This window comes from Rousettus aegyptiacus, unplaced genomic scaffold, assembly GCF_014176215.1.
Source record: "Rousettus aegyptiacus isolate mRouAeg1 unplaced genomic scaffold, mRouAeg1.p scaffold_m13_p_6, whole genome shotgun sequence".
Lineage (NCBI taxonomy): Eukaryota > Metazoa > Chordata > Mammalia > Chiroptera > Pteropodidae > Rousettus > Rousettus aegyptiacus.
In genome coordinates, this window is record NW_023416309.1 from 3,943,197 (window position 1) to 3,962,461 (window position 19,265).

The window sequence follows — 19,265 nt, forward strand, 5'->3', positions numbered from 1 at the left end:
GAGCCCTCTACCCCTTGGGAGAGCTTAGAGTAATCCTTTCAGGTCCAATTCTGACTTAGAGTGCTGGGGTGAATTCCAGGGCTCCACTGTGTCAAGACAGGAGATCAGAGAATTGGACTTGACCTATGATGATGCTCACCTGAAGCAGGTGGGGATTAGGGAAAGAATCTAGACCTGAGTCCACAAGGAAATCAAGTCAAAAGAGAAATCATATCAGACATACACTGTGTGTGTGGGGGGGGGGGCGGAGCGTGGGGTCAGGGGAGGCAGCTAGTCGGGTCAGGGGCTACAGAGATTAGGGTAGGTTAGAAAATGGGGTGCAGAAGGGGTGGGGCAAAAGAATGAGTAGGGGACAGAGGCTGCATTTCATGTGGGAGGTCGAAAGTTTGTATATTATGGGACTGTGTGGGTGTGTGTTGATAAGAGTATATGTATGTGTGTATGCATATGTGGGAGCATGTATGTATAAGAAGCCATGTGCATGAGTGTGTATGGATATGTGTGTGCATAAGTATGTGTGTGAGAGTGTGTGTGTGCACATGTGAGTGTACAGGTGTGTGAGTGTGTATGTGTGTGTACAGCTCCCTGTGCAGTTGGAGAGGGTGGGATCATTATAATCATTTAAAGGGGTTGAATGGAAAGAATATCCCATTGACTGGCCATCCCACCAGTTTGGCCTCAGGAGGAATGGGAACACTATAAGGTTTCCTGATCAGCTCTTCACTAATTACAGCCTGACCTTTTCCAGGCTACAGGCCTTACACGGGAGCGGGCTGTAACCACTTGCCATAGCTCTCCTGAAGATTCCCCTCTGTCAGCACATCCATTCAGGAAGCACTGACCAGGGCAGCCAGTGTGACCCTAGCAGGCTGTTAGCAGAGCTGACTCTAGAAGGTATCTCCTAGTGCATGCTTTCACAAGGGCTGTGGCCTCAGCTGCTCCTAAATTAACTGATCAATTTCTAATGGCCTCATTCTAGAAGATCAAGGTTTATTATGTTGGCAATTTATCCCTTTATGATATGTACTTCTTCATTAGCTCAGTGCTAATGTGGCTGAAATAGTTTTGGGTGGCTTATTTTAATAATTTTGCCGGTAGCATCAGATAGTAACTGCTTGCAAGGCCCGCTTTCATGGTTTTCCTCCATGAATTCACATCTTATTATCTCCACATCTACACGGGCCACCTGGAGACATGTGCGGTAACTGTCCATTCACCTCGGGTTGTAGACAGTTGTGCTGGTAGTTGGGAGAAGGCACATGACAGTCACCTCCCCCATTCTTTAGAGCCTGCAATGAGTCCTCCTTGGACCTTGGAAAGTTTTGATCCTATGGGTTTTGCCAGCTTCTCTTCGAAGTCCTGTTTCCTTTGTTCCAGAGAAAGGGTACATTCCATTTACCCCTTAAGGCAAATGTCTTCTGCTGGCTTTATTTTTTGGTGACTCCTCTAAGTTGGAGAGCCAGTGTTTTTCTGTTTCCAGTCTTCAAAAGTGCTCTGTTTTTCTTTCTAACCTGTTTCTTTTTCTCTTTTCTACATCTCCACTCACCTCCAGGGCCTTCTCTCTGTCTCTCTTAACCCTGTTCAGGCCTGGGGATCCCTCCAGACTGGCCAGTGTGAGGTGCCCACAGAGCATTGCCAGAGCACTGTAACTCTGGGTTTACTTCACATCATCAGGAGGAGTCAGGTGTGGGCACACTTGTCAGAGCCACACTGGAGCAGCCTCACCTAAGAGGATGGTTGTGCCCCATTCTAGTCAGCAGCATACCCTGGGCCAGTGTAAACATTCCTGGGCTGAGTGTGTCCTCCTCCAGAACAGACCTCCCTCTTTCCAAGTGTCATTTTCTATGGGGAATGAAGGGTAACAGTCACCAATGCTTGATCATTATTGTATGCCAGGCACTTGTCAGGGCATTTCACATTTGTTATAATCCTTAGTCCTTATCAACAGCCCTGATGGCAATTATTTTCATCCCCATTTTATAGATGGGAAAAGGGAGCCTTGAGAGGTTAATCACATGTCCAAGGTCATAGAGCTATTAAATGGTACATTTGGTATTATTTACAAAGATTGCCTGACTCCAGAGTCCTTTGCACCAGATGACACCATCATGCACATGGCCCTAGCTAAGAACCTTAACTTGTGATCAGGGTGTGATTCAGTAAGGCCAGTCAGTAGGGCTCAGGTAGGCACACCGACAGGGCCAGTCATGGACACTCTGAAAGTGGGACCTGTTGTACAGCTTTGACCCATAGACCCCAGCAACCCCAGTGTGGGCTCTGGTTAATGATGGAGGAGTTTTTTATGTAGACTTATCCTTAGGAGCCAGCTATATTTAGAATAACTGTTTCTTGTCACAGCATGATCCCATTGAAGACAAAAGTCACATTACTCTTATGATAGTTTTTTTTTCTGTTTATCACATGTGATGGCTAGGATAAAATAAAGTGAGGAAAAAATCAAAGGCAGACATTTGGTGGCTCCAATATGGTCTCCGGGATTCAGAGGCTACACTACTTCCCATCTTCCTACTTCCCAAACTGAACAAAGTTCAGTCTGTCACAGGAGCTCAGGTCTGTGCCTCTTCTCCTCACATATTTCCTGAAGGAGACCTGCAGTGTGGTACCCAGCTCTGCCCCTGCATCCCTGGTTTCTCACAGACTCTCCTCCAGAGCCTGTATTTGTCTTGCTTAATGTATTTTCCTGTATTCAAGATAAGCACTCAAGGGTGCATGTTTTTGTTTGCTTTCTTTATGCAGTGGTTTATGTAATATTTCTCCCCCACACCAATGAACATGGGTGGGACAGGCCTGTTTTGTTTGGAGAAGGGGTAATTGGATACAGAGAAAGGCTGGTGATTCTGTGAGCCTCACTGATAGTTTCTATAGGTCTCTGGATTCCACTCTGAGGACACTGGCAAGCAGTTGTGCTTTTGGGTTAAACTGTATTTTCATTAATCGATTATGTTACATGTTAGCTTGGAGGAGGGTAGGAGATTCAAAAGAACTTCTGGGAAGCAAAATGAACCATCAGTCAAGGTGGCCACTAGACCAAGAATCATTTGAATACTTGGCTAGAATCCAGATCATCACTGAATCTCCAATGGTCTGTGAAAAGAGTAGATTCCTAAAAAGGTTTGGTTGAAGGCAAGTCGATGTACACAAAGTAGAGCAAGTTGCTTCGATGAGCACTTCCTAGTTTGTCTCCAAGAAAAAACAAAGACAACAATTAAGATCTGAGTCTAAGGGACAGAAGGGAGCACTCTGGGTCATTCATCAGACTCTGCCAGTTCAGGAACAGTCAGATCTAAATCTGGATGAGCTAAGTGCCTTCTGGAACCTCTTTATCAGCTAGGCTGGAATGCTGCCCCTCCATGTGTGTGGCCTTCAGCAGAGCCCAGGTGAGCCAGTCATTCCCCTGGCCCAGTAACTCACAGGTATGTTAGGGGCCAGGTGAAATCTGGACACAGAGAAAAATGCCCTCCCACAAGGCTCTTTGTCTAGGCAGAAGACATGCGTCTCATAGTCTGGCCCCTTGAGAACTTTTTGGAGGAAATTCTTTTATGGAATATATATAAAACTTTCAGCTTCTTCTGGAACCAACCATGATGCAGACTTGAAGTTCTCTGTTGCTGGGCAATGTTCATTGCTAGTCTAGTTATTCCAGACATGGAACCAAAACACACTTTGATGGACATGGTTTAAGATGCTTAACAAGTAATGCAGAAGCACATACATAACCCATGTGCTTAGGTTTTCTCAGCAAGTGAAGCTCTGAGCTGTGATCTTCAGCTCAATGGGGGCCCTGGAAGAGGTTGGTTCTAATGAGATAGGAAACACAGGTGGCAGTCCTTCAGCACCCATGCCTTGTTTCCTGCATACATTGATGACCCCACATCCCATATTCATTCCAGATCTTGCCTTTGAGCTCCAGACCCAGAGATCCAGATGCCTTCTTAACTCAGCTGCTTGGAAGTCTTATGACCATCTCCAGCTCAGTTCATCTCTATCTGAACCCATTATCCTATGCCTGACCTGGTCCTTAATCAGTGTTCCAATGTCAAGTGCAGAGTCCTTTCTTTCTGGTCACCTCCCTAGCCAGTGGAGTAAAGACCACATCATGCACCTGCCTTAAGCTCCCTCCAACATGACCCCAACCACATTTATTCTCACCCTTCTGCCCACTACCCCATGGCTCATCTCTGCAAGTGGATGGGTGACATGCTGTTTCCTGTATTTATTTTCCTCTCCTGGCTCTTGGCATTTGCTAGGATTTCTCTTTATGTCTGGCATGCCCTTCCTTCATCTCTGATTGTCAAGGAGTTACCTTTCCTGCAACGGTCTGGTAAATATCTCCTCTGTCCAAAGGTCTTCCTGGATTTCCTTTTTTAGAGTTATTCACTCTTCTTGCCCCAACTCTGCTGTACCAGGGACTTAATGTATGTGCCTGATTTCCTGAAAAGCCTGTAAGCAAGGGCTGAACCTCCTTTCTATCAGGTCCCGAGAGTCCCTAGCACGACAGGCTCAGACACAAAAGAGGCGCTGGGTTAAGTGTCCAGCAACAGAGTCTACCTGTTGCTTCCTCACCTTGACACTGCTTATCTAATTGCCTGCATGTGGGAGAAGAGGCATTTATAACCATCCCAACCTTTCATGGACTCAGAAAGCTGAAATCCTGCTGCATGAACCACAGGTGTCAGCATCCCTTGTTCCATGGCACTGCCTTTTCCTGCACCTCCATTACAAGTCCCAGGAGGTACAGGCTCTTCCTCTGAGGTGCATGCATGCTCCCTTTGGCTCTGTACCAGGCCATTGACAGTGGCAGAGCAGCCAGGGAGGGAGGATAGGAGAAGCACCAGCCAGATTTCTTACAGCAGTCTCCAAATTGTGCTAGGAGAACACATGTTCTGTTAATTCATAGATGCTTTGTGAAAAATGGATTCTGTGATCAAAGAGGGTGGATAACTTAAACGTCAAGAAACAGGTGTCTCATGCATGCTGTGCCTTCTGAGGGTGATGCAGTGCACACTGTCTGCCACATGCAGTTGTGTTTTCAACATACTCCTGTACCTTTGCTCACCTCCGCGCTGGAACAGGTTGCTGGCAGATGTTGGACTGTCAGGGCCTATAAGATAGAGTTGAAATTCTTCCACGTAATATATGAGGCTGTTCCTGAGCTGACTTCAGAGCCCTCTCTGATCTCAGTTTCCGTCACCTCTTGTCATATGAGCTTCTCTGACTATCCTAAGAGATCTCTGCTACCCAAGCACATCCAATGTCTGGACCTCTTCGGCTCCCTCTACCCAGAATGCTCTTCTGGGGCCCCTTAGGCCCAGCCTTCATTTTATCATTTTCGCTAGTTTGCCACCAACGAGTTATTCTTATAATTCTCCAGGTGCAGACCCTGACTTGCCCCAGAGGGGACTTCTGTCAATAGTCCAGAGATTGCTCCAGTCTTTTCCATCATGCCTACCTGCAACGTACAATGAATTAAAGCAAATGACAATGAGATTATTCTACACATGTATAATATGGAGAAAGATATAGTAATGCATTAATTAAAGAAAACAAGAAAAAAGACTATGATATGAATACTGAATCGAATAGCTTTGAGAAATCTCTACTTGGGACACAAGAGAAAAAGAGAAAAGGAAAGATTTAACTTTTTTCTTTTTTTCATTTTGAAGATTTCAATTCTGTTTGGATATTAAGTCTCTCTACCATTTACCATCTACAAATTTAATTTAGTAACACTCAAAACCAATTATGTTTCTTCTAATCTATTCACATTTCTCTCTCCCCAGCCTTACTGAGGAGTCCTTGAAGACAGGCATCATATCTTACCCACCTCTGTAGCTCTAGCTGAGAACCCAAAACAAAGAATAGGAGTTGCCATTTATCAGACATTAGGTGAAGCTAAGCACTTTTTTGAGCATCACTTTATCTATTTTTTACTTAAAAAATTAACAGCTTTATTGAAGTTTAATTCACATACAATAAATGCACATAATAAAATGTACAATTTATGTTTGACACGTGCATATCCAAGAAACCATAACCGTTGTGAGGTTAGTGAACATATCCATCATCCCAAAAGTGTCCTCATGTCCCTCAACAATCCCACCCTCCCTGCCTGATCCTTCCCTACTCCCCTGTCAGTCTGTTTCTGTTACTAAAGATTATTGTATTTTCTAGAGTTTTGTATAAATGGAATCATATGGTATGTATTTTTTTTTCTATTTTGCTATGGCTACTTCCCTTCCAATAATTATTTTGAGATTCATGCATCTTGCAATGTATAGCAATAGTCCTTTTCTTTTTATTGATAAGGATTATTAAAATGTATGAGTACACCATATTTTGAATGGCCATTTATCATTGATGGGTATTTGAGCTGTTCTAGATTTTTGGTGATTACAAATAAAGCTGCTATGAACATTCACATGCAAATTTTTGTATGGACATATTTTTCTTGGGTACATATTTACAGGTGGAATTGCTGGGTCATACGGCAGATGTATGTTTAACTGTTTAAGAAACTTCCAAGTTCTAAGAGAATTCTAGTTGATCCAAGGAGTTTTTAGTATTAGCCATTGTAGTGGTGTGTGATGGTACCTCATTATGATTTTAATTTTCATTTCCCTAATAAGGAATGATACTAAGCATACTTTCATGTATTTATTTGTCATCTATATCTGTATCTCTATCTTCCTTACAGTGGAAGCTGAGATAATTGTTTGAGACATTTATTTTTCTTTAGCACTATAAACGTTCCCGTAAAGGATTTAATGGCATCCCTCAACTTTTGATATATTGTGTTTTCATTGTTATTTAGTTCAATATTACCTTTCTATATTACCTTTTGATTTTTTCTTTGACCCATAGATTGTTTAGAAGTGTGTTATTTAGTTCCCACATATTTGGATATTTTTCAGGTGTCTTTCTCTTATTGATTTTTAATTTAGTTTCATTGTAGATAGAGAACATAATTTCTGTGACTTGAATTGTTTTAAATTTACTGTGACTTGTTTGATAGTCCAGTATGTTGTCTTTCTTGTTAAATGTTTTATGTACATTTGAAAAGAATGTGTAATCCGTTGTGGTGTGGAATGTTCTATAAATGTCAATTAGGTCAATTTAATTGACACTGTTGTTTATGTCTTCTCTATCCTTGATGATTTTTTGTCTGTTCTATCATTTATTGAGAGAGATGTATCAAAGTATTCAACTTTAATTGTGAGTTTGCCTGTTTTTCCTTGAAGTTTTATCATTTGTTGCTGAATGTATTTTGAAGCTTTGTTATAAGAGACATAAATATTTAGGATTTTTATGTCCTATTGATTAATCGATCTGTTATCATTATGAAACAACCTTATTTATCTCTCTGCTCTGAAATGTTCTCTGCTCTGAAATACACTTTATCTGATATTACTGTAGCTATTACCGATTTGTTTTGACTAGTGTTTACATAATATTTTTTCCATTCTTTAACTTTTAACTGACTTATTTCTTTATATTTAAAGTATATTTCTTGAAAGCCTTTTGTACTTGGAGCTAGCTATTTTATCAATTCTAATACATTTATTTTGAGTATTGAGATTGTTAGTAGAGGTTGGAGTCATAGAAGCCAAGTGAAGGAACCATTTCAAACAGAAGGGAGAGATCGTTGATGTCATGTGCTGCTGCCATGAGGATGTATCACCTAGAGGGTGAATGTTGGGAAAGGGTTGGAGGACCAAGTCTCTAGGTACTTCGACTTATATTATTCCATTTTACAAAGAAACAGAGACTCAGAGAGATGAATTGACTTTTCAATGTTACTTAATCAGCAGGTGGTAGTATCAGGATTTGAACTCAGGTGTGACTCCAAATTTAAGAAATATATACCTTATGCCACACTGCCCCTGTATTACCTGCTCCCATCACACTCAGCACTAACTAAATGCTAAATACATGAGTGAATCCCAGCAATATATGGAATTTTTCATAATTTGAAAGTAGTAATAAAGTTCTCATTGCAGAAAATCAATATAAAACTTGCATTTTTAAAATTTTATCTCTTTCCTTTATGTTATTTTAGCCCATTTAAAAAATCTCCTATTGAAATTGCTAAGGAAACTGCAAAAGCCCACACAAATAAGCTAATATCTGTCACATGAGTAGTATCTGAAAGGAACAAATCATATTTACTAGAAATGTACTTTCAATTTTTTAATCAGGATATATCTATATTCCTTTTTCAACCCAAAAGGAATCTATGAGATTTCACATTTATAGTCATTGGAAATTATTGGAGATTTCACATTTATAGTTATAGGAAATTATTTTTCTATAATATTAATCTTCATTCCTTTTCAGAGCTCCCTGGGGAGGGTACTAGTTGCTGCGCAGATAGTAGGCTTGGGGAACAGTAACTGCAAAAGTAGTGATGTACCACTGTTTTAAACCAGTCTTTGGGAACACACCATGGATATGATTTAACTCCGGTGCTTGCCACTTCTGTGACTTTAGGGAAGTTATTTTACTTCTTTCCTTGAACCTTATTTTCCTTATCTGCCTAATAGGGTTCATGATATTCACCTCATAGGAAAGTTGTGAAGAGTAGATAAATGAGAAAACTTATCAGAAGTTACACAGTATGAGGTCTGGTTTATAGCAAGCACACCTAAAAGGTAGCTCCTCTTATTAACAAATAATTAATGTCCTGTGGGAAAGTTCACTTCTGGAACTTAATCAGGGACACCCAGATTTAAGGAATTAATAACAACAGGTCAGGGCATATCTTTACGAAGTGTGTAGGAGGGTGGGAACATGGCTTGATTCATCGCCAGAATGAACCTGAATTGCAGCATTTATAACTGTTTCAGACTTGCTTGGACCCTAGTTCACCCTATCTCTACCTTTCAAACTCATGCATCCTTTAAGACTCAGCTCAAATTACTGTTCCCCCACTTTGCAACACCTGTTGATTTCTTCCATGACCTTTCCTTCTTCCAACACACCAGAAAACTGAGGCTGTAATTCTTCAGGGGTCCTTAACTTCTTCCTCCATGTTTTGTCTCCTACTAGAATTTATACCTCTTAACAATTGATCATTTATTCATCACACATGTACCAAACACCTGTGAGACATTGGAGATTCTCAGGAGAATCTGAGAGATGTGTTTCTCATCCTCAGAGAGCTGATGGTGAGATCATGGCTGAGAAACATGTGTACCTGAATCACTAAACTACAGCTATCAAGGGTTGTAGGAGCTACTCCAGGTCCTCTGCAGTTTGCAATCAAATTCAAACTCCCTGAAGAATGAAGAGCTCAGACAGACCCTACCACTGCTGTGGAATTAGACTCTCTGTTTTAGACATGAGTCAATTGTTCCCAACAAGTGTATTGTCATTTTGCAGAGTTTTGACAGAGAATGGTTAGAAAAGAGAGTGCTGACACTTAGGGAGTTTTAAAAATAGCTTTAATTACCATGTGCAACAAATGTATCTGAATACTAAAGGTTAATGTCTCTACCTTTCTGCATTCCTATCCACTGCTCTTCCCACAAATGGATTGTGATGGATTCAGATAACTCGCTGCTTGTATCAGAAAGACCCCATTATCTGTGCCTTCTACCCTGTTATTACACCTGCTTTGCCAGGCTGGATAATCATCATGCACTGCATGGAAAAGTGAGAGCAAGTAAGCACACATGCACGCACACACGCACACACATGCAGCATGAGGGATAACAGACTCCTTGTGATGCGCCCAAGGAGTGTTCTTTTTAAAGTTGGAACGGGGAAGCAGAAATGGAGGCAGGAGACAGTTCAAGCCACCAGAACTTCTTGTGAAATGTCTTAAATAATTTTTAAGGGCTCATAGAAACAGTGGCTTCAACTTGGTTCTCTTTTTCATCCTCTCAAACCAGAGGATGTTATGTGCTCTGGGGCAGTCTGTCTCTTAGAGCTGGTTGAAAAATCCCAAATGAATACCGTGCAATTTCAGAAAGTGGGGTGAGGAAACTCTTTACCTGTCAGTGATCAGAACTAGGGTGTGGTTTCCTGCAGCCCTGGAGACTGGCTTGTTGGCTGCTGAGCTGATAAGGAGCTGCTGAGCCAGATGCTGTCACCATCATGCCTGGCATTCTTCCTCACCAGGTAAAGAGAGAGGCTTCTGGTAAAGAACTGCTAAAGAGTCTACCTTGTGAGGCCAGTAGGGTCTGAATGGCCTCCTGAACTACCCTTAGATTTCTGCTTCTTTGATATGGGCATTACAAGAACAGCGACCCCATGTGATTGCTCTCTGAAGCAAGGAAACTCACATTGTTAAGTGTTTACTGTATGCCAGGTCCGGCATTACATGCTTTATAGACATTATTCAAAGCAAATGAAATCTGCCTGTGGAATTTCATGTAAAAGGATGGCAAGAAATTCAGTCCCAGTTATAACAGGATCACTGTCTCCTTGCCCTCAGGGAGGCTTTGCAAAAGTCCCCGAGTTTTACACTGTGCTCAAGGTCAATCAGAGAGATCTCTAGATACTCTGGAAGTTTCAACTCACTTTTGGCCTCAAGCTTGGGCATGGTGATTTTTTTTAAGAGACCACATACTCGGGGCCCAGGCTTTCCAAATGACCACCAGCCAGTCCTTTCTGATATTGAACCCTGGGACTAATGTGTATCAGGGAAGGGACAAACCTGTAAGCTGCTCTTCTGTCTCCTCTCCATCTCTATGGGAAGCTTCCTGGCTCAGGCCACTGTGACTGCCTTCATTCTCAACCTCAGAAGCTTCCCAGCCAACCATTATTGTCAGTCCACCTATTTCTTTCTCTAAGATGAAAGAAAGCATCTTGGTAGAAAGAAGAATACAAACTTTCTAGAGCATAAAGTATTGTTTACCTCTGTGCAGGTGTGTGTGGGAGCTCAAGACAGAGTGAGAGGGACAGGGATAGAAGGCGAGCAGAGTAAAATGGCTCTAATTCTTTCCGATTCTTCTATAATAGTAAAACAAAATAAAAATTAATACGCCAATGAATTATCCTTTCAAACAGCTTTAGGTATGTCATTTATTTTGCCAAATTGAGGTTTTCCTGTTATGTTCAGTTTTGTGTCCAATTGTTTTCAATTAATAATATATCACGAACATTTTATCATGTCAGCAAATAGTATTTGAGATAATTTAATGGCCTTATAGTAGTCTGTTGCTTGGAAGAATCACAATTTATGCAAATCTCAATTTTTAGAAACTTAGATTGGTTAAAGCTACTTTTAATAATACCGCAATCCTACCTAGGTCTCTGACATCTATCCAATTCCTTATGATGGTAGAAAAATTGTCTCTAAGTATGGGAATTCATAAATAGCCTGAGCCTGTGTCTATTCTTATCCCAGTCTTGTCTTGTGAACATGAATAGAATCAGCATTTTTCATTTTTACAAATCTAGGTGAAAAAAAGCTCACTACATTGTTTTACTTTATATTTCTTTGCTTATTAGCCAAATCAATATTTTGGACATTTATTTATTAATTATGGCTATTTTTAATTTTGTGATTTAGTTGCTCAGGCTCTTCATACAGATATATTAGTCTTTTGTTATATGGCTCTATTTTTACAACCTTCTGAGACAAGTATTATTAACACTAGAGTATAGACAATGAAATTGAGGTTCAGATAAGGTCTGTGGTATCACAACTATATTAAGACAAGTTAGAATTTTAACTTCAAGTTGGTCTCATTCTGAAGCCTGTGTTATCTCCAAGTAGTACTGCCTTTGAATTAGCCCAGTCCTGCTTTGGTGGGAGACATATGTTGATTTATGTCTTTTAAGGGTCATCATTTCTACACCAAGCCAAGTAAATCTTCCAATTATTATATTGGATTAGGTCATTTTAAATTCATAATCAAAGCTTGGTTTTGCAACTTAAAGCAACATAAATTTCCTATTAACCTTAATTAACAGAAAAATCACTAAATTGTTATAATTTTCATTCAATAGAAGGGAATGAGAAGGGTCAAAAGGCCAATGGAAAACAACATAAAGTAACTTTTATCATTAAACCCAAGGAATCCTGCTTGTTCAGGCGCTGTCTCTGTTTTGTGGGAGACTTCAATGGTCCTAAAGAAAGCCTCCAGAAGGAGACTTGCAATGAGGCAGCAGGCACCCTCCTTACTCTTACAAGGAGTAGAAGCACATTCATGAAATGTTCCTCTCATTCCCCTGAAAGAAATATTCCCCACCAAATACTCTTTCCTTCAATTTTGACTCTTTGACTCTTATTATATGATCCTTTTTGGTGAGAATTTTCAGAGTCGAGAAATTGATTCTCGGTCATTTCCCTTGGCTAGTTGCAAGTGTGCCAGGAACTTCATTATGGAATTTCATGTCATTAAAGTTTGGTCCTCCAAGGGAAATTCCAATTTAGCATAATGGTTCAGTTCATTTTAAAATGTTTCCTCCCCCAAAGATTGGTTTCAGGAAAAGGGGCTCTATTATCCATTAGGTTTTTATACTTCAGCTCACACCACACATCCCTGTAAAGGATGAAAAGTAGTCATAGCAGTGAGCCGCTAGGACTGGGAAGTGCCGTGACAATTTGGGGGTGAAATTATGAATAGACATCTAATAACCGGGCAAAGGCTTGGACTATAAGGTGGTAATAGGCGAGAAAGGTGAGAAAGGGCGCAAGAAGACTGCTGCGTCTGCTACAAGGACTTTGACTTTTATTCTGAGTGAGCTGAGGAGCCACTCCTCGGCATTTTGAGCTGAGGAGTGATGTGATTTGAATTATATTTTAGAAAAGACTTCTGTGTTGAAAACACACTGTGGTGGTTGCAGTGAGAAAGGGCAGAAAAAAGGAGGAAAGTTAAAAAATTAGGGCCTTTAATTAGAGATAGTACTGATTTGGACTGGGGATTGTGGGATATGCTTAAATTTTGAAATTTTGAAGGTAGTGTTGACAGATATTACTCCCTAAACTGCTGTACGGTGAGGGCAAATGGCTAGCGCAAGGGCAAGAACCTAGCGAGTTTGTAAAGCAGGGGAAGGGAGACAGAGGTTTTATGGTGTGCATGAAGTATGGTATTTTATGTAAGATGCTCTGAATTTGAAATTAGACAATCTAGCTCTAGTGTCTGCACAGTCTAGAGCTATTAATTTCGTTATTTTACCAACTTTTTGAAGTATAACTAATATTCAAAAATCTGCACACTTTAATGCGTTAAAATTTGGAGTTTTTACATATACACTTCTGAAGTTATCACCACAGTCATGATAATGCACATTTGTATTGCCCACCAAAGTTTTCTCATGTCCCCATGTAACTAATTTCTTCTTTTACCCAATCCCAGGCAACCTATGATCTGTTTTCTGTCACTGTAGATAACTTTGCATTTCTAGAATTTTATATCAATGGAATCACCCAGTATACATAACGTTTTTGCCTAGCTTATTTCAGTGAGGATAATGATTTTGAGATTCATTCATTTCATTGTGTTCATTGATGGTTAATTTTTGTATATGGTATGAGATAAGGGTTTAGGTTAATTTTTATTTTATTTTATTTTATTTTAGAACATGGATATTTAATTATTCCAGCACTGCCTGCTGAAAATAGTATCCTTTCTCCTTCAGTTCCTTTGCTGAAAATCAATTGGCCTTCAATGTTTGGATCTAATCAAAAACTCTCTATTCTGTTCTATTGACCTATATGTCTATCTTCACACCAGTACCACACTGTATAATTGTAGCTTTTAAGTTGGTTTTGAAATCAAGTGAAGTAAGTTCTCCACCTTTTCCTCATTTAAAAATTTACTTTCACTCTTCTAGGTCTTTCACATTGTCACAGGGCCAAGACTAGGGTGCAGCAAGCGAGGCAACAAAGTCACAAAAAAAGTGTCTCATCCTAGTTCTGGCCCTGCCTGCATTTTCATATAAATTTTAGAATTAACTTATCAGTTTCTAGAACAAGACTGGTAGGATTTTAATTTCAATTGTGTTCAATCTAGAGATAATTTGAGGCAGAATTGAGTTCTTCACAATATTGAGTCTTCTTATCTATGAACAAGGTATATATTTTCATTTATTTATATCTTCCTTAATTATTTTTAGCAATGTTTTGCAGTGTTAAGTGTACTTGCCTTGTAAATGGTATTGCTTTTTAAATTTAAATTTGCTGTTGATTGTTGTTAGAGTGTAGAAAATAAAATTAATTTCTAGATATTGACCTTGTATCCCACAACCTTGCTAAACTTACTTATTAGTTCTAGTGGCTTTCTTTTGCAGATTTCCTGACAATCATGTCATCTGTGAATAAAGACAGTTATACTTTCTTTATAATCTGGATCTCCTTTATTTCTTTTCTTGCCCTATTGCACTGACTTGAACCTCTAATACAATGTTGAGTAAAATTAGTAAAAGTGGACATCTTTGCCTTATTCCTGATCTTAGGAGACACTATTCTGCTTTTCACCGTTGTGATATTAGATGCAGGTTGATCATAGGTCCCCTTAATCGGGTTGAAGAAGTTTGCTTTTATTCCTAGTTTGCTGAGGGTTTTTAACATAAATGAAACTTGGATTTGTCAAATGCTTTTTACGCATCTGTTGAGATAATCACATGATTTTTCTTTTTTCATTCTACTAATATAGAGAACTAAATTTATTCATTTTCAAAAGTGAAACCCATCTTACAGTCCTGGGATAAACCTCACTTGATCATGATATTTTTGTTCTTTTTGAATCGTTGGATTTAAACAGCTTAAGTATTTTAGCTAAAATGTTAGCTAAGATATTTTAAGGAAGTTTTGTATCTGTGTTCATGGTGGATAATTAGTCTGTAGTTTTTTTTTATCTTTTTTGGTTTTGTTATCAGAATTGTGCTGGCCTCCTGTAATAAGTAGGAATGTGTTTCTTTCTCTTCAATTTTCTGAAAGAATCTATGTAAAATTGTTATTATATATTTCTTAAACATATGTAAAATTTACAAGTGAAGATATTTGGACCTGGAAGGATCCCCCTCCCCATGGGAAGATTTTAAAGAACAACTTTAATTATTTTTAGTAGATATAAGTATATTTAGGTTATCTATTTCTTTCTGAGTGAGCTTTTTTTTTTTAATAGTTTGTGCCTTTCAAGGAAGTTGTCCATTTCATCTAAGTTTCTTGTAGTTGAAGTCTCCTTGTGATAATTATCCACTTTTTATTTTCATTCTTTAAAGATATCATTTCAGTGACTTCTGGTTTGTCTTGTTTCTGATAAGAAGCAGCTATCATTCTTACTTTAGTTTTTTCTGTATAAATCTTTGTTTTCTCTAGTTGCTTTTAAGAACTTTTCTTTCTCTGATTAGTGCTTTGGTGTGGATTTCATCAAATTTAGAAAACGCTTAGCCATTATTTTTTCTCTATATATATTTCTCTTTTTTCTCTATTCTCCTTCATGGACTTAAATGACGTTTATATTAGGTCACTCAAAGTTGTTCCACTGCTGTCTAATATTCTGTTGAATTTTTTCTAATCGTTTTTTGCTTACTATGATTTATTTTGGAGATTTTTGTTTCATACTTTAAAGTTCATTCATTTTTCTTCTATAGGGTCTAATCTGATGTTGAATTCATTCAGAATACTTTTCATCTTATACATTGCATCTTTTATTCATAGAAATTCAATTTGTGTCTTTTATCTCTCTCCCTATAATGCACATACTTTCCTCTAACTTCTTGAGCATATGGTGTGTATTTATAATATTTATAATATCTGTTTTAATGTACCATTCTACTAATTTTACCATCTGTATTATTTCTGGGGCTGTTACTATTGATTAATTTTCCTCCTCATCATAGGCTATATTTTCCTGTTTCTTTGCATGCCTGGTAATTTTTAACTAGATTCCACATATTGTGAATTTTAGATGGTTGAGTGCTGAGTGCTTGATTCCTTTAGACACCCCCTTCTCCCCTGCTCCCCCTCCTCCCCACATCCAAGGACACAGTTAAGTTACTTTGGAACATTTTGATTTTTCAAGACTTGCTTTGAAGCTTTGTGAGGCAGGTCAAAAACAGTCTTTAATATGTTGCTAATTTGTCTAATTTGACACATTATTGAGGACTGTTAAACATGATCTATTCAAGTGATCCTTCCTATGCATCCAGGTTCTTTTCTCACACACATGTGATAGTTAATACTTAGCTATACACTCGAAGTGAACTTTCTGTAGTTTTCTGCAGGGCTTTTTCTGTGTAACTCTGTATTCTCTGGAATCCTGCCTTATGAATTCTAATTGCCTTGGCCTCCTCAAACCCCAAACTCATGATCATCACACTCTGCTTAGGTTTTCCCTTTTTCTTCCTTTTAATTTTGGAAAGTCTCTCTAAACACTAAGCTCAGGTTCACCTTATTTATTTCTTTGCTTTCAAATATCACCATTCAGCTATGCTATTTGTCCCATTTCTGAAAACTGTTGTTTCATATGTTTATTTGTTAGTTATTTAAAGCGAGAGGTGAATTGAGCCCCTATTAATCCATCGAAGTCAACATCTACACACTTAATTACCATGCCTATATATCCTCTATTCTTCTGAATTTATATTCTCAGACCTTTAAACTTGGGTCTACACAGTTGTATCCAGTTTAGATGTAAGTGCTTTCATATGTTAAACACAGAGCCCTAAACTTCAGAACCATCCACTCCTGGGCTTTGGGCCATGCAATTTTATTTTCAAATAATCTTTGGAAAATTCTTTATAATATTTTAGGATTTAGAATTATAAATGCAATTAAAAATTATCATTTTCTATCAGCTCCTTAGGGATAAAAAGACATGAGATGTTAATGTGAAACATAAGGCCCCATTTTCCTAGTGGTAGGGATAGTTGCACAAAAATAAAATCAGATTTAAATATTCTCCTGAGACAAACAAATAGGTATTGCAAATAAAATAATTAAAGTGGTTTGTAGCAAGCAAACAAATACAGCCGCTATTATATTTATTTTTTTGTTTGAGTATGTGCCTGGGGAGTAAACTGCAAATTGAAGCAGCAACTGACTTCTAAAATTTTAACAACAGAATGAAAAGCAATGGCTTTGTGTTATAGAGATAGTTACTTTGGTCAGAGTTTTAAATGTTAAAATTTTTGAGATTCACATTTTTGATGTGTGCAACACTGAAAAACTTCTTTCTCTGTCCCTCCCTCCCTCCCTCTCCCCTTTCTGCCCTTTCTTCATTTTTTTTCCTCTTTCATCCTTCCCTCAAAGGCATATACCAGACCTTGTGCTGAGCACTGGGAAGACAGAGTAAGAGAAATATACATTCTGCCCATGGGGAGCTTGTTCTGCTTCTCTAGTCAGTATGATGGAGTGATGATGGATTAGCACCGGTAGTTTCCTTCTGGTTATGTGCAGGAAACACTGAGAATTTACAGTGCCCTCAGATCTGAGTCAGAGTTGTAGGTATACAATAAGGACCAGAGGATACTTATAGATTTTGGATCTGAGTAAATGGAGTTTCCTTATGAAGCTCTTTTCCAGGTAAACGCCACGCTGTTCTGCTGAGGGCAGAAGACTACATGAAGGGGTCATTCTTCTTCCTGTGAGTCAGAGTACTGTTACCAGTAGAACTCCTATTCAAATTCTGCCCTTAATTGTTGAACTTTGCAGACTCTAGATTTGCCCTGTCCTCCAAATAGCAGACAAAACTATTTTTACCTGTCCCTCCAGTTATTTTAGTGCTTTAAATGTCCACGCCTGCAGAAGTATATATTTTAGGTTCATTTAGAGAATATTTCAGGAGTATCACATCTGAAAAAGGGAAGATAAGGTTAGTAATCACTGAAGCACTTCTGGGAATTGCTTTGACCTACCTTAGATGTTACGAGTCCATTAAATTAAGGGAAACTGCATGAACAGAGGTGGGTGATATCGGTTATGAGAATGCAGAACTTGCAAGGTTGGTGGAAACAGGAAGCCTGAAGAAGATGGAGGGAAAAGAGGGAGAGGGAAGAAGAGCGAGAGATAAAGGAGATAGTGGAAACAAACAGGGAGAAAGTGAAAGTAAGAGACAGGAAAGAAAGAAAAAAAATAGCCCAAACAACCTTGAGAAAGAAGAACAAAGCTGTAGGCATCATGCTCCCTGATTTCAAACTATAATACAAAGGTATAGTAATTAAAACAGAATGCTATTAGCCTAAAAACAGACACCTAGATCAGTGGAACAGAATATAGGATCCCCAAATAAACTCACCCATATATGTTCAGTTAATTTATAACAGAGGAGCCATGAATATACAATAGAGAAAGAACAGTCTGTTCAATAAATGGTGCTGGGAAAATGGGACAGCTACATGCAAGAGAATGAAACTGGACCACTATCTTACAGCACACACAAAAATTAACTCAAAATGGTTTAAAGACTTGGATGTAAGATCTGGAACTATTAAACTACTAGGAGAAAACAGACAGTATCAAGCTTGATGATCTTCCTTGGTAATGATTTCTTCAATCTGATACCAAAATTAAAAGCAATAAAAGCAAAAATAAACAAGTGAGACTACATCACACTAAAAAGCTTGTGTATAGCCAAAGAAACCATCAACAAAATGAAAAGTCAACCTATGAATGGGAGAAAATATTTGCAAATTATATATTTGATAAGGGATTAAAATCCAAAATATATGAAGAACTCATACGACTTAAAGCAAAAAATCAAACAATCTGATTTAAAAAAGGGGCAGAAGACCTGAATAGACATTTTTTTCCCAAAGAAGACATACATTACAGGAACATAAAAAGATGCTCAACTCCACATCACTAATCCTCAGGGAAATGCAGATATCACCTCACACCTGTTAGAATCGCTAATAGCAAAAGATAAGAAATAACAAGAGTTGGTGAGGATGTGGAGAAAAGGAAACCCTTGTGCACTATTAGTTGGAATGTAGATGGTACAGTCAATATGGAAAACAGTATGGAGGTTTCTCAAAAAATGAAAAATAGAACTACTGTATGATACAGTAATCCAGCTTCTGGGTGTTTATCCAAATAAAATGAGAACACTAATTTAAAAAGATATGCACCCTCCTTGTTCATTAAAGCATTATTTATAATAGCCAAGATATGGAGACAACCTAAGTGCCCATCAGTGAAGGAATGAAGAATATATTTATATATTTATTAATATAATGAAATATTATTCAGCCATTGAAAAGAATGAAATCTTGCCATTTGCAACAACATGGATGGACCTCATGGGTATTATGCTAAGTGAAATAAGTCAGAGAGAGAAAGACAAATACTG

At 38.5% G+C, this 19,265-nt stretch overlaps 1 protein-coding gene across 2 annotated transcripts in view; it reads left to right on the forward strand.

Moving 5' to 3' along the window:
• GRID1 (glutamate ionotropic receptor delta type subunit 1) overlaps positions 1 to 19,265 on the forward strand; it is a 661,749-nt gene that overhangs the window by 404,884 nt on the left and 237,600 nt on the right. The window lies entirely within an intron of this gene.